The following is a 14,372-nucleotide window of genomic DNA, read 5'->3' as shown; positions in this document are numbered from 1 at the left end:
GTCCATCCAATAAAAGACAACTAAGTGAAGCTATAATTGATTCTTGGCACCATGTGATTACGAAAGATGAACTCCAAACACTCATTCACTCGATGAAAAGACGCTGTGAAGCTGTCTTAAAAATTAAGGGTTATCCTACTAAGTATTGATTGTGTAAGTATCACTTTAAAAAAATGCAAATCTAACATAGATCTTACTATTAATTATATAACTTTTTTTGTAATACAGATATTGTAATACTGTATTTATTATTAAATTCTACATTAAATTGCTTTCAATTTGATATATAAACGTTTGTATTTAAGTGAAAATTTATATCTTCTACAAGCACACAAAGTTGAAAAACGTGAAACTTTCAAAAAGTGTCCACAATTAACAATTTCTCTTTCACTTCGCACAAATGAACACAGTAAAAAAACACATTTTACGAACAAAATACTTTGAAACTTTTAATACTGTTTGTTTCTTTAAATTAAATTGTTCAGTAAATATGCGCTTTGCCAAACTCTTTCGAAATATATTCGAAAAGAAAGGTTTCATTTCTAACGAGTGAAATAGAAATCAGAAATTCGTCCTTAGAAATAAAATTAAATTAATCATAACATCATCATCATCAATAACTCGACAGGGTCGATCCCAGGGTGGACCATCGCCTTCTCAAGAAGTTTTTCCAGGCTAACCTTTTTCCTGCTAGCGTTTTCCAGTTTTTAGTTTCTAAGACCAAAAGTTTCTTCTAGGCCATCTATCCATCTCAAATTCGGCCTGCCTCTTTTTCGTGTGCAAACTGGTCAGGTATTGAAAACTCTTCTTGTGGTACGGTCTTCATCCATTCTGATAACGTGGCCTGACCATTTTATTCCTTGCCGTTTAATGAAGTTAATAATGTCAGGTACCTTAGATCAGTGTTCCCCAACCCCCGGTCCGCGGATCGGTACCGGTCCATGGATCAAATGGTACCGGGCCGCCCATTTCATTGAAACTAAATTCATACCCAAAATTAAAAATATCTGTGTTCCATTAAAAAAAATTTTATTTAAAAAAGGGGGCCCCCGAAAGTAGTAACATAAATTTTTGTAATGTATCATTGTCTCCGATTACCCCGAGATGGAACCGTCTCATTGCAAAGAAACAAGCTTAGGTTTCTCATTGATTTAATGTTCTAGTATTGATTGATTGAATGTAGAAGTTTTATGGCACAAGATCCAATTAATGTTCTAGTAAGTTAAAATGCTAAATCACGTTATATTTATTTTTTGGTGTAACTGTATTTTGTTTGGAAGACATGTTTAAATACAATTGAATTAGTCCCGCAGTAGATCGTTAAGACACGGTTCCCAGCAGATCACCGAAATCAAGCATCACTGGCTACGGTCAGTGTGCGGTTGGGTGACCACTTGGATCAGTCTGCGTAGGGACCGAGGGTGTGCGGTATTGGTCCTCGTTAAACTGTGCTACCGTAAAGTGCTCGACTTCGCGCGCAGGTCGCGGACTACCGAAGCGGGGGTGCCATCCCCTCCGCAGAGGATCAAAATTGTGATGGCATGTCTTCGGATCATCCTCCGGGATGTTTCCCAGACCGTCGCCAATAGCCCATTGTGCAGCTCCAGTGCGACGTAAATTAACAGCAACAACAACAATTAAATTAAAATTTATATGATGTAAATTAATATTAATATATGTAATTAAAATATTATATATTAAAATTAATATATGTCATTAAAAATTATCTAAAATATAAACAATCAACGTCCCCCCCCTGTGGGCCGCGGTAAAATTATCAAACGTTGACAGGTCCGCGGTGATAAAAAGGTTGGGGAACACTGCCTTAGATGAGTGATAAAGCACTAAATTTGTTCTTCTAAGTCTATTGACTATTTTTTGAATTTCTCCACAAATACTTCTCAAGACCTTTCTCTCAAAGGTGCCAAACATAACCTCATCAGTACAAGATATAGTCCATGTTTCACAAGCATATGTTTAAATTGATCTTAAAAGTAACTTAATCATATACAAATGTATAAATGCATTTTGAGCGCTCAACATTTTGATCAAAATAATATTTCTTTATGAATAATAATCATATCTGAATGTTAATTAAATAGAAAAAAATATTCTTTTAACGTAGTATTCCCCTAAAATCTGATGCAAAATAAAATAATTCATTCATTTAAGATTAATTGACAAACGAAATAAATATGGCAAACAAGTGATTAGCAATTAATAAGTGAAAACGGTTAAACCCGGGAGGCACATTAGAAAGGGTAATAATTCATTTCTACATTTTACCATAAATGGTTTAATTGCATCTATTTACTGCACATAGAAATTACATATGTTCGTTGTACTTTTTTTTAATAATGCAATTCAACATTAGATAGTTTTTCGAATTTTTTTGAATTTTTTATTTTAGTTTTCATCCATTAGATTACTTTTTCTCTGGTCATCATTCACGTGGTTTAAAAAACTAAACTATCGATCTTTTCAGCTATTTTTCTATTTAAAAATGATAAAGTACATTTTTGTAGTTTTGTTTTGATTCGAAAGTTTTTATACAATGATGTATAGTTTTTGGGGCATCTGACAAAATAATATTTTCCTGAGAATGAAAATATCACCAGTTTCCATTCAACTGATAAGCATCGTTTAATAAACGCATAAATGCAATTTTAAAATCAAATTGGAAATAAAAAAAACATTTTCAAAATGTGGGTTATATAAATGGAACTTATGATGCGTTACATATATGACCGTATGATACGTTTTAGTATCATTTATAAATCAGATATAACAGCAAAAGTTATAGTATATTTTTTTAAATACCAACTGCCATTGCATAACATTATTTTTTACTTTTAATAGAAAGTCTTCAGATGCGTACAATGGCTATTTATTGTATATCCTCCCCCACATAAAACAGTAACAATGTGTTCCAACAAAATTGTTATAACAGCAAAAATTGCTATTGTATATTTTGTAAAGGTCAACTGCCATTGCATAACTTCATTATTTTTTACTTTTAATAGAAAGTCTTCAGATGCGTACAATGGCTATTTATTGTATATCCACCCCCACATAAAACAGTAACAATGTGTTCCAACAAAATTGTTATAACATCAAAAATTGTTATTGTATATTTTTTAAAAATCAACTGCCATTGCATAACTTCATTATTTTTTACTTTTAATAGAAAGTCTTCAGATGCGTACAATGGCTATTTATTGTATATTCTCCCCTACAAAAAACAGTAACAATGTGTTCCCAGTAAATGACTGATGGAGTTTAAAATAATCGGGATCCCCAATACCTTCACCTTTATTTCTTATAACCCATTTTATCTCCTTAAACCCGCCTGGAAATATTTTTCGCAGCCTCATCAAGCCTAAATCATTTTCTGTTAATATAAGAGTATTTTTCATGAAGTCCTTCAGGCAATTTAGTAAGTAGAAAATAACATATTTTACAGTGTGTTGAAATTCTATCAAGAAATTAAAACAAATTAATTACCCAAGCTACTCGAGCAATTTGCGCCTTGTAGGAGCCTGTCCATTTTGTCGCGACAATATCTTGACTTCAATCTGAATTGATAATCATTATGAGCATGATTTGTCATTGGGGGATGGCGGAAAACACAGCAGGGCGCCATCTTTCCTCGCAAAATGGCGACAAGGAACATATTTAGTTGGTAGTTATGATTCGTGTAGAGATCCAATGATGAAGGTAAAAAGAAAAAAACTTTATGAAGAGACAAACCACGTGTCATACTTTCTCAATTTATTAGGCGTGCTCTCTCTGAAGTGTGGAAAAATATTTTGTTTGTAAAAATATTTACTACTATGACGGTACCGTTAGTTAGAAGAAATACCATTTGTCCGGAAATGCGTTTAGAACATTGATATAGATCCAAAACTATTTTTGAACTTGGTAAATATTTACAACAATGCTAAAGATATCTTAGCTTAAGAAGAAATACATGGTATTCCAAAAATGCAGGATGACATTCCGTTTTTTTCTTCTATTGACATAAGCGTATAGAAAAATCCGTAGTAGAGTATTCACAAAAATTAGTCATTTTAATCGGTGACTATTTACGTATCATTAAGTAGTTTTCGAGATAGATTTACGTTACGTAAATAGGTTAAAATGAACAAATAAATACTCAATGTTTCGAACATCGCCATCTTTGAATTTTATCTTAAAGATTTTGAGTGCTCTAAAGAATTGCAAAATATTTGTTCAAATATTTTTCCTTATTTATCAAATAAAAAAATTCCACAGACCATTGTTGCTGTGTAATTCCCAACACAATTATAGTCCAAAGTTTGTAAATACAGATTAAAACTATATAACGTATAAATTGAAAATATACTAATTATCAGTTTATGACCTTTCTATCAAATGATTTTAACGTGTTATATTTTGGATTCTGTCAGAAAATAGTGCGTTTTTGGGATCATAATATTCAGTTTTACAGTTCTATCCTATAAAAAAAAACCTATTGCACCAAACAAGACAGTAATATCAATTTTTAATATTGAAGAATTTCTAATTCTTTGGAAAAAGTTCATAACATTTTACGCATATATCAAGGACAGTTTCACAATATGACAGTTTGATATTGACTTTGAACATTTACTATAATTTTTATTTAGAATTATGAATTTTAGGCCATTGTTTTGCGAAATGGCAATAATTTTAAATTGTTTTTTAGTCAAAAATCGGAATACTTTCGTTTAAAATGAATAAAAATAGATAATACAAAAATAACATCTAATCGGAGTATTCATAAAATCCACTATTCTCCTTAACTTGGATGACGTCATCGTTTGCACCAGGTTCCTTCTTCTGATCTTAGAATATTATTTTGCTAAAAAATGAAAAATAATTTTAAAAATTAAAAAAAAAACGTTTTAGAAGTTTTGCATGAAGAAATAAGAAATAAAATATTGGAGACAACTTTTAAGAATTCAGTTGATAGAGTTTTTCCAGATATTATGTTCAATTTGTGTCAATTTTATCTTGAAATGTAGGCCAGAATTTTTTGTTAAATTTTTAAAGAAAGCAAATGAAAAGGCGTCTGCTTTCAATAACAATTACATCTGCTTTCTATTTAGAAAAAGATATAAAATTTACTGAGATTACATATCAATCCCAATATTTTTTTCTTACTTTTTCATGTAGAAAAGTTTTTAATTTCTTTTAAAGTTATTTTTTTCCCTATTTTTTTGTATTAGGATTCGTTAAATCTTTTTATCTTTGTAAATTTGTTATTTACTATAAAACTCGATTTGAGCTCAAGGTATTATTTTATGCTGTAAAATAGAGAGGAAAGCTAAAGATGGATAAAATAATTTAATTAGAGCAGCAGTAAAAAGTTTGGGTCCCTTAATATTTATTTTACTTGCGCGCATTTCGACTTACTTCAAAAAATATGTAAATGAACCGAAAACTTTTTGAACATTTAAAATTTATTTCTCTTAAGAAAATTGCACGCAAATGTATTATTATTTTCAATTATTTTATTAAATTGAATTAAATTATTTTATTTCGATGAAAATGTTTTGAATTGCGAGACATACAAATTTTTACCTCATTTTAAATATTATAATTTTGAATGACAGTTTAAAAAATTGAAATAAAATAGTTTTCAAGAAAAAAATTTTAAAATAACATTTTTTTTGAAATTTTGTAACTTAGGATTTATTTAATCAATTTTGTTCAAATCTTGTAGTTTGTAATTTAAAATAGCGTATAGTTTAAAAAGAGATGAGTGTTTAAGCTAGTTCTTTTATATTGCTCATGAGCAGAAAAATTAAAAAAAGTTTTTTCTTAATTTTGTAGGAAATTGTATTTGGCAACTAATGAAAAAAGCTTCATTTAAATTTCTTAAAAATTTCAAAAGTTTCGAGCAAGAGTTTTTTCTAAGTAGTTTTTCTAGGGTAAACCAATCAGTGAAGGAACATTTCATATATATTGATTAAAAATAAGAATTTGAAAGTTTTTCTTTAGATTGATTGGTAACAATAGCGTACTGCCAAACAATAGGAAGTCATCTAGCAATGTTTTGGATTACCTGGTCAAATAGACTTCTCTGAAAAAATTTTGGAATTTGTTATTATCTCTGCAACACCTTGTTTCTTTGAAAAAATTATAAGGTGAGTGTTTGTATTTATATGTTTGAAGTGGAATTAATTGCATGTAATAGTTTTATTTTTCTCACTGTGAAAAAGAGAATTCAAAATATAGTTATTGAAGTTACGTTTTATTTTTTTCAATCATCATAGCATAATAAAGTACTGAGATAAGGGGGTGTTTATTCACTGGATCACCAAACGATGAAAAACTAGTGAAGGAAGAAGTGTTCTTTTACTGTTTTTTTTTACTAAGTTAATGAAAATAAAAGATAAATTTTAATTTTCTTGTACCTTTAATGATGTTCCGCATCAGAAGTATGTTAAAAATACGAAAAACAACTTCTAACCAGTGAGGGAACCGGCATGTTTCTTTACTGGGCATAGATTTCCCAGTGAATGAACAGTATGTGTTAATATGTTGACACTTTAATTTTCAATTCATGATTACAAAAAAAGTAACATTTTCCAAGTATTTATATATTATAATTTCAAGAATAGGCCTGTTTTTAAATATTTGTATGGCTTATAAATTCATAAAGAGCATTAAAAAATAATCAAAATTAAGTGTTCCTTTACTGGGTGTTCATTCACAGGTAAGAAATGTTCCTTCACTTGGTCTTCTTACTACTTGTTATTTGAACCTCCAAAACTTTAAAACAATATTATGTAAGTTCTCTACAATTTTTTTTACATAATTTGCAATTAGTAACAAATATGTTGACACTGTCATTTAACTAAAATTAAAAATTTTGAAATTAATATGATTTTTTAAAAGGCAAGCGAAGCTTAAGTCTTCCTTCACTGGTTAGTTTACCCTACTTTCGATAAGAAAGCTCAAAACGATAAAATGTTATCCACAAATTTCATCTAGCAATATTAAACAAGATTTATTAAAAATGAGATCGGCATTATGGGGGATCCCCCCTCCCCCGCATAAAAGTATGTTTTCTTTCGCATGGTTTCTTTCTCCATACCATCAAAGTTTACCATTAAATTACTTATTACCATCAAAGTTATCAGACCATTATTGTATGGTATTATCATTTGTTATTAAATTTTGTCTTAATGATACAAAATAAAACTTGTGATCATTTTGAGCTTTCTTTTGAAAAGTACAAAAACTACTTAGAAAATTATTTGAAACTTTTTAAATTTTTAAGATATTCTAATCAAATTTTTTTTTAATTAGTGGCCAAATGCGGATCGCGACAAAATTATGCAAAAACTAATTAAATTTTTTTCAGTGCATGCGCAATATAAAATAACTAGCTAAAATACTCATAACTTGCGCAGTTTTTAAATTTTTGTTTTAAATTTTAAATCGATAATTTTGTATTAATCTTAAATTGCTCCAAAAATTTTGTTTAATTCCATTGAATATTTATAAAGTTATAACGAAAACAAGGCAAAAAAATAAATTTTTTACAAAAACGTCCATAACGAAAAAACGCAAGGCGAAAAAAATTTATTTTTTACAAAAATGTCTATATCTCCATAAATATTTACTCCAGTTTTACGAAACCTGATGCATTTATTAAAAATAACAACTTAAGTAATCGATACAAGTTACAAGTTCTTTGCTTGATTTTCTGGCATAGAGTGCTCAAAAATGCTTGTTTTATTTCGTAATTTATTATAGGGCTCTCACACCTCTGAAAACTTTAAATTGTATTGCTAAGTATGAAAAATGAACTAAACATCTCTAAAGTTACAAAATATTTCTTTAAGTATTTCTTGAGAAATTTAACAAAAGTCAAAACTGAAAGTATCTGAAACTGAAACAGAAAACTGAACAAAAGAATCTGAATATTTTAACTCATAAATAAACCATCTCAGGGCGCGAACATTTCACAAAAATACAGTTCCACCAGTATATTGCTTTTAAATTTCTCTATATAACATAAACTCATAGAAGTCTGACCTCGTTTTCCATTGTTGTCGGCGGATTTTTATTGGCTGGAAAATCACGTGGTAGGATCCAGTTTTCCCCCATTCATTTCCATATTGTTTGGGTGTCATCAGCATAAAATTAACAAAAGTCGGGAAGGTATTGTTTTGCTTTTAATATTTTTGTATCCCTAATTTAAAGTTATTTTTCAGTACTGTTATTATTAGTGAAAATTTTAAATTATGGTTGTGAACTCATCAAATTTGTTTGAACAATATAATGTATTAAGAATATAAATGTTATTTTAAAAAATTGATAATTAAAAAATCACTTCTGTTCACCAAGAGATCTAAGTGCTTATAATACTAATAGGTCGTAATTTGGAGGTGGGAAGTAGAGGCGCAAGAGCGTATGTAAACAGAAATCCTTTTAGTACATAGATGTTAAGTGAATATATTTAATTATAGTAGAAAAACTGTTTTCTGGCAAGAAAAAACAATTATTGCGAAGCAATCATCGGGGTTGGTGAGCGGTAGCGAACAGGGGGCTTTGCCCCCTGGTGATTAAGATAAAAAATATAATTGTTTTTCTTAGCAGACTTTGTTTGTAATGCAGCACAGTTCTTATACGCATTTTTTAGAATATCTACGTATCATTTTAAAAGCTATACGTATAAAAGCTAATATAAAAATATACAGACAGGTCCGCCACTGAAGAAATGTATGATTCATAAAAGTATTGTACTCTTTGAAAATTAATTTATAAGGATAAGGAATACATAATTTTACACCTAATAAATGCGTACTTCCTTATTCTGATTTTCATTTGATTATAAATAATGCAGAGTAATTTATATTTCACTAACTTTCGGACCATAGATCACTAGAAAATGAATCTAGTGAGTTGGTGTTGTTATTCTTCCTATATTCAAAATATATTACGGTGCATGTGTGGTAACATCAAAAAATAGTCATTTAAATCATTTCTTTGAAACTTTTGCTAATTATAGTAGAATAAAAGGAGTTTGTTTAGAAGATGCAAAAGCACTCAACGAAAATCTCTTGTTTTTTTAAGTAATTTTCGCGAAAAAAAAGGGAGGGAGTAAATTTCTTTTGCTACATTCGAATGAATGGCATAGTTCAAGCGTTCTATTGGACGTCTATGGAATAGCAAACAAAACATTATGTATCGGTCGCTATAATGGAATAATCGTTGAAATGAGAGTTTAACTATAGATCATATCATTACTGTTCTGCTACTTTCCGATACATAATATACCGGCACTTAAAAAAAGTGCTTCTGACTCCTAGACGTTTTGTAGATCTCTAGTAAAAATTATTAAATAAAAGTCAGAAATGATGCCCAGATCTCTTCCATCATCTGAAAGAAATTAAAACAACACACGAAAGTGTCAATCCCAACGAGTAAGTTGTTGCCAACTTCTGAACAGTTGATGAAAGGATCTGTCATTCAAATTAAACTTTATCTTAAAATACGTTGCGAAGTTTAACTTGTTTGCTCGCTCTAAAGTTACTTATCGTCTTCATTAAATATGAATTAAAGCTTTTAAGGTGCCAGAACACGACAACAATCTCTTTTTTTCTTTTTTTTAAATTTATAATACTAACCGATTTTCTTCCTGCATTCTCAGCATTCCAGAACAGTATATAATCTATTCACTATATATATTTTTAGACTTAATCTAAAAGTTAAGGATAATAACTAACCAAGATAAGGATGAATCATATAAGGTTTTTTTTAAAAAATGACATAAAAAAATACACCGAATCACTTTTGATCTTATCATTGGATTTTTTACGTACTAACAAGGAAACGGAACCAAGTCGAATATAAAATCTTGATATCAAGCAAAACGTTATACATTTATGATTTGCTAGGCACTGAATTTGAGCAAGTTATTTATTATGAGATTACTCGAATCGGTCCCAAATTATTTCCCATTCAAAAAATAAGAATTCGGCGGGTTACTTATTATCCTATTGTTTGTGAAATTATTGGAGTCGTTTCACTTTTATCGTAAATAAAAAGACTAAATGTGATAAAAAATAAATAAATAAATAAAATACAAATTTTAATAAATAAATAAATAAAAGGCAAATTTTAATAAATAAATAAATAAAATACAAATTTTAACATTTTGAGTTACACCAACTTGACAAAGAACTACACGTATATTGAAAAAGTCACGATAGTGCACATTTTATGAATTTGTTACAATCAACTGAGTAAAATAAAAGAAAATTTTAGGCAACATTTTGAAAAGTTTTTGATTGAACTTCATCCTATCCGATTTTCTTAAATGATCATTAGGGTGGAAGCACACTTCCGTGTTTAAAAAAATTCTCCTTTTGAGGATTCTTAATTACAAGAAAGAATTTTGCTAAGAATTTACTGACACATTTATCTTAGAGTCGTCGTCCTGGAGAGACAAAGATACCAAGTTAGATCCTCAGAGCTCGAGAAAATATAAAAATCTATAATTGTAATAGAAGCTTTTATTCATTATTTCTGTATCTTCTAGAAGTTTCTAGAATGTTCTAATTTGTCAATTCCTGTTCCGTTATTTAGTCCTAAAAAAGATCAGGTATTTCAAGCTGAAACGCCAGTTGTTTCCTTCCCTGTACGTTTGAAGATTCTTAATAAATCTCTGACTTATTTAATTTCTTTCTACGCGACATTTGGTGGAAGCGTTGGGTAATTGAAGCAGATTTGGGCGTTGATTTAAGAAGGAGTAGCCGCTTCAGAGGATTGCAGCTAGAATATCCAAAAATGCCCGAAACACCTGTCACTACTTCGATTGTCCAGCACATTCGTTATCCATTTTCTTTTTCTGGAGAATCCAAGCAAGATCTTGGAGCTTGGTAAAAAGAATATGATCGACTCGCCAAATATAACAACCGAGACGACGAAACATGCCTTACAAATGCTTACTTTTTTTTAGCGGGAAAGACAAACTTTGGTTTGAAAATAATGAATGTCTATTAACATCTTGGACAGCCTTCAGAATTAAATTAAAAGAAACATTTTATGGTATCTTCCAGTCTGTACACCGTGCTGAAGAAGAATTAAAGACCAGAGCTCAACAACAGGGAGCAGTACTGGGATTATGCCATCGTGTCAAGCATGAGTGAAGAAGACAAGGTTTCTCATCTTATGAAGGGTATTTCTGAAAATATTTACCAAGTTCTACTCACAAAAAGAGTAACAACGACTGTCGCTTTCATTGAATGCTGCCAGCATGTCGACTCGTAGCAGCAGCTAGTTCAAATCGAAAAAAGTAAAGAAGCCGTAATAGCATATGCCTCTCGAATATTGACAAAGACAGAACAACGGAGCGATAATGTCTTGCTCCTATTTGGTCAATAAGTAAGTTCCGACCGTATCTCTTCGGAAGAGCTTTCACTATAATAACAGATCATCACTCGATACTGGTTTTCAGGGTTAAAAGATCCTTCAGGAAGATTAGCTCGATGGGCTCTCAGACTACAAGAATTTGATGTAACTATTGTTTATATGTCGGGTTGCAGACATAAAGATGCTGTTTGCCTATCACGACATCCTCTACCAACTGCTGAAAATGAGCAGGAAAAAAGTATAACTGCCATCACAAATCTCGCGGAAGAACAGAACAAAGACCAGGAGACAACAACTTTAAAGAGGAATATAGGTCAGTGAAATAATGATGCAAATTTTAAAATTATGGATGGAATACTCTGTAAGCGGAATTATGAATCGGTCGGAATACAATGGCTACCGATTGTTCCCTTTAAGTTAAGCCAGGAAATTCTTCAGTACTTTCGCGACGCACCAACAGCAGGTCATTTGGGATTCGCCAAAACGTTGCATAGGATAAGAAAACGATTCTATCGGTCTCGACTGTACCGAAGTGTGAGGCGGTAAGTTTCTCATTGTAAGGAATGTCAACGACGTAAACAACTGTCGCAAAGGCCACCTGGAAGCTTGATGCCAATTCCCCCTGAAGCACCTTTTCACAGAATAGGTATTGATTTGCAAGGATGCTTCCCTAAGTCACTTTTATTAAATAAATGGATTGTGGGGTATACAGACTATTTGCTTCTACAAAAACCCTCCCCAACGCTGAAGCCCACGAGGTATCAAAATTCCTGTTTGAAGACATTAAACATGGTTCCCCAAAAATTCTCATTTCGGATAGTGGAGCTGTGTTTCTCTCGAGGGTCATATCGGAGCTATTAAAACTTTGTGACATGGATCATCGCACTGCAACAGCCTACCACCCTCAGATGAATGGCCTCACAGAAAAATTTAACAATACGTTGGCTGATATGCTGTCTATGCATGTCGACGTTGAACACAAAGATTGAGATGCTATTTTGCCCTTTGTCACCTTCCCCTATAACATAACACCGCTAAACAAGAAACTACTGGCTTCACAATATTTTATCTTCTTCACGATTATGAAGATGAAACAATTTTGGGTGCTATGTTCCCTAACCAACGTGGATTTAAAACTGATTATGCTACGCATCTTATTTGCAAAGCAGAAGAAGCTAGACAACTTGCTCGCCTTCGTACCATTGATGCGGAAGAAAAAAACAAGAAGCGATACGATGCAAAACACCGACCAATGTGTTATAAACCAGGTGAACTTGTTTGGATTTCTATGCCAGTTCGAAAAGCTATTAAATAAGTATTTTGGACCTTACAAAATAAAACGATAACTATCTAATGTAACTTGCGAGGTCGAAGACGTTGTACCATCCACAAGGCGCAAAACGGCAGGCACTGCCATTGTGGTGTGTATGAAACCTTATCATAACCCATAGTTTCAATAAGAACCATGTGAAACCGAAAATGCAGAACAGAAAAGTTACAAAACAAAGAAACAATCTAAGAACGAGAGTAGTTGGAGTAACGAGGACCAATCACGTGCCAGAACAGCCATAGAATGAAACAGTGAAGACGCTGTTTTTTTTTTAAGGAGGATGCTATNGCATATGCCTCTCGAATATTGACAAAGACAGAACAACGGAGCGATAATGTCTTGCTCCTATTTGGTCAATAAGTAAGTTCCGACCGTATCTCTTCGGAAGAGCTTTCACTATAATAACAGATCATCACTCGATACTGGTTTTCAGGGTTAAAAGATCCTTCAGGAAGATTAGCTCGATGGGCTCTCAGACTACAAGAATTTGATGTAACTATTGTTTATATGTCGGGTTGCAGACATAAAGATGCTGTTTGCCTATCACGACATCCTCTACCAACTGCTGAAAATGAGCAGGAAAAAAGTATAACTGCCATCACAAATCTCGCGGAAGAACAGAACAAAGACCAGGAGACAACAACTTTAAAGAGGAATATAGGTCAGTGAAATAATGATGCAAATTTTAAAATTATGGATGGAATACTCTGTAAGCGGAATTATGAATCGGTCGGAATACAATGGCTACCGATTGTTCCCTTTAAGTTAAGCCAGGAAATTCTTCAGTACTTTCGCGACGCACCAACAGCAGGTCATTTGGGATTCGCCAAAACGTTGCATAGGATAAGAAAACGATTCTATCGGTCTCGACTGTACCGAAGTGTGAGGCGGTAAGTTTCTCATTGTAAGGAATGTCAACGACGTAAACAACTGTCGCAAAGGCCACCTGGAAGCTTGATGCCAATTCCCCCTGAAGCACCTTTTCACAGAATAGGTATTGATTTGCAAGGATGCTTCCCTAAGTCACTTTTATTAAATAAATGGATTGTGGGGTATACAGACTATTTGCTTCTACAAAAACCCTCCCCAACGCTGAAGCCCACGAGGTATCAAAATTCCTGTTTGAAGACATTAAACATGGTTCCCCAAAAATTCTCATTTCGGATAGTGGAGCTGTGTTTCTCTCGAGGGTCATATCGGAGCTATTAAAACTTTGTGACATGGATCATCGCACTGCAACAGCCTACCACCCTCAGATGAATGGCCTCACAGAAAAATTTAACAATACGTTGGCTGATATGCTGTCTATGCATGTCGACGTTGAACACAAAGATTGAGATGCTATTTTGCCCTTTGTCACCTTCCCCTATAACATAACACCGCTAAACAAGAAACTACTGGCTTCACAATATTTTATCTTCTTCACGATTATGAAGATGAAACAATTTTGGGTGCTATGTTCCCTAACCAACGTGGATTTAAAACTGATTATGCTACGCATCTTATTTGCAAAGCAGAAGAAGCTAGACAACTTGCTCGCCTTCGTACCATTGATGCGGAAGAAAAAAACAAGAAGCGATACGATGCAAAACACCGACCAATGTGTTATAAACCAGGTGAACTTGTTTGGATTTCTATGCCAGTTCGA

The 14,372-nt window shown here is 32.1% G+C and overlaps 1 protein-coding gene across 2 annotated transcripts in view; it reads right to left on the bottom strand.

The window, feature by feature from the left end:
• The window catches only part of LOC107440033 (uncharacterized), a 60,113-nt gene that overhangs the window by 24,324 nt on the left and 21,417 nt on the right, over positions 1-14,372 (bottom strand). The window contains exon 1 of one of the 2 annotated variants that reach the window (XM_043043635.1): positions 3,505-3,608. The exons of the other annotated variant lie outside the window; for it this stretch is intronic. The gene's annotated coding sequence lies outside the window, so the exon portion shown is untranslated. Of the gene's footprint in view, positions 1-3,504; positions 3,609-14,372 lie in introns of those variants that run through there. 2 annotated transcript variants of the gene reach the window in all.

Source organism: Parasteatoda tepidariorum, chromosome 7 (assembly GCF_043381705.1).
Source record: "Parasteatoda tepidariorum isolate YZ-2023 chromosome 7, CAS_Ptep_4.0, whole genome shotgun sequence".
NCBI lineage: Eukaryota > Metazoa > Arthropoda > Arachnida > Araneae > Theridiidae > Parasteatoda > Parasteatoda tepidariorum.
Note: the sequence above shows the minus strand (reverse complement) of the source record. Positions and strands in the feature narration are given on the sequence as shown.